Here is a 2283-nt window from a genome sequence, read left to right on the forward strand (position 1 = left end):
TACTCTGATCGGTACACAAACATATGCATGTACTCAAACCTGACAAGTGCGTTGGGATATGCTGCTGTCAGGCATCTGTCATGCAGATATGGTGGAGTATATACGGATTTATCCGAACGCAGTGACGCCTCCTTGAGCAACTGAAACTGAAAACTGGTTTCGCAAGTGCACACACACACTTGTGCGCGCGTTCTCACAAACACATATTGACACAGGATACACACACACAGAGAAAGAGAGAGAGAGAGAGATATCTATATATATATATATATATAGAGAGAGAGAGAGAGAGAGAGAGACGCACACACATTTTACCATCGCTCAGGTCATACACACGTAGATAGACACACCACCACTACCATCATCCATACACAGAAACACACACATACACACACACACACACGCACACACACACACACACACACACACACACACACACACACACACACACACACACACAAGCTTCAAGTTTCAAGTTTTAATTATCCTTTCACTCCTATTGGAGAATGGAGGATTACTGCAAAATAAACTTTTCATGCCCAGAACAAACATTTCCAAATACACAACAATGTCACAAATGTCTTTTAACTTCAAAAGTATAACTAGGCAACATTTGCAAATCTAATCATCTTACTTACAGCCAAAATGACCTTTTTGCCTCCTTTGAGCATATTACAAAAATTTTGGAGACAAATATTTTTAGGAACATATCTATTTCGTAACTGATCATAACTGGGACATTCCATTATAAAATGAAACTCATCACCAATCACAGACATGTTACAAACCTTACAAAGCCGTAACTCTCGTGGTATCCCTTATGATTACTACTTCGAAATCTGAAGAAGCTGGTAACGTAATTATCAGGCATTTGACATATATTTTTCTCTACCAAATCCACTTTTGAAATTTCGATAAAACAAACATTTACTACTCGCCTCTAGAGCATGTCTCCATAGATTTTGAAAACTATCTCTCAAAGCAATGTTGACATTCTTGCAGAAAGATTCCCTCTCCAAGAAGAAATGAGCATACACAGTCATACCCTGCTTCTATTAAAATTTGTCTGATACAACTCATCCATTTTGAAGAATAAATACCGTTTCGATATAAGTCAAGTAATATCAAATATATTTTCCCAGAATATTTTTCTGTGTTTGATATCACTAAGCTGGTCCAAAATCGAACTAATCTCATTTTCACTAACACACTAACTGGATAAATACCAGTTTCTCCATAAACAATTTGGATCATAGTATTTCTGTTCGGTTTGAACAAGCGTTTCAAAAATTTCAACTATAATTTTTCAAGGATATCTACATTTTCATAACCCCATATTTCTGCACCATACAACAAAATAGGAACAATCATAGACTGGTACATGTCCAGAATGATATGTAAAGGTAAATCTTGATTTCTGGCTGACTGAAGTAACGAAAACATAGCTTTTTGGCCCTGTTCATAAATAATTATTTTAGCTTTGTAAAAAGTTCCGTTTCTACTAAATTCGATGTCAAGATATTTAAAAGAATTGACAAAATCCAAACATGCATCACCAAACTTAAAAACAGGCTTTAGCTTGTTTGTAGAATTAAATATCATCACTTTAATTTTCTTTACATTGACCACTAGTTTCCATTTTAAACAATATTTGTGAAAAACATTGAGGGACTGTTGTAATCCTTCTTTCGTCTCTGAAAGTAAAATTGTGTCATCTGCATACAACAGTACAAATAATCGCATGTAATTATCTAACTCTGAAATGTTAACATTCAATAAAAGATCAACAGATGGACTCTTATGCTCAGTCAAATACAATTCTAAATCATTGAGATACAGAGAAAAAAAGCAAAGGCGAGAGATTTTCTCCTTGTCGTACACCCTTAAAAATGCTAAAGAAATCAGATTTTTCACCATTTAAAAACACACATGACTTAATTCTATCATACATGTTCATTATGACACGCAAATGTTTACCATTCACGCCTTCATGAACCAGTTTTTGCCATAACCCACTTCTCCAAACTGAATCAAAGGCTTTTTTAAAAATCAACAAAGGCACAGTAAAGTTTCTTCTTTTTCATAGAGAAAATATCAATTAGTGATTTCAAAACAAACATTTGATCTAATGTAGAATCGGACTGTCTAAATCCTGCTTGGGCCCCTGAAAGTATATTGTTTAGCATTTAACACTGTAGCGAATAGTTTTCCAACACAGCTGAGCAAAGTTATTCCCCTATAATTATCACAGTCAAGTGTATCACCTTTGCCTATATACAATGG

The sequence above is a fragment of the Babylonia areolata genome, chromosome 21, assembly GCF_041734735.1.
Source record: "Babylonia areolata isolate BAREFJ2019XMU chromosome 21, ASM4173473v1, whole genome shotgun sequence".
Lineage (NCBI taxonomy): Eukaryota > Metazoa > Mollusca > Gastropoda > Neogastropoda > Buccinidae > Babylonia > Babylonia areolata.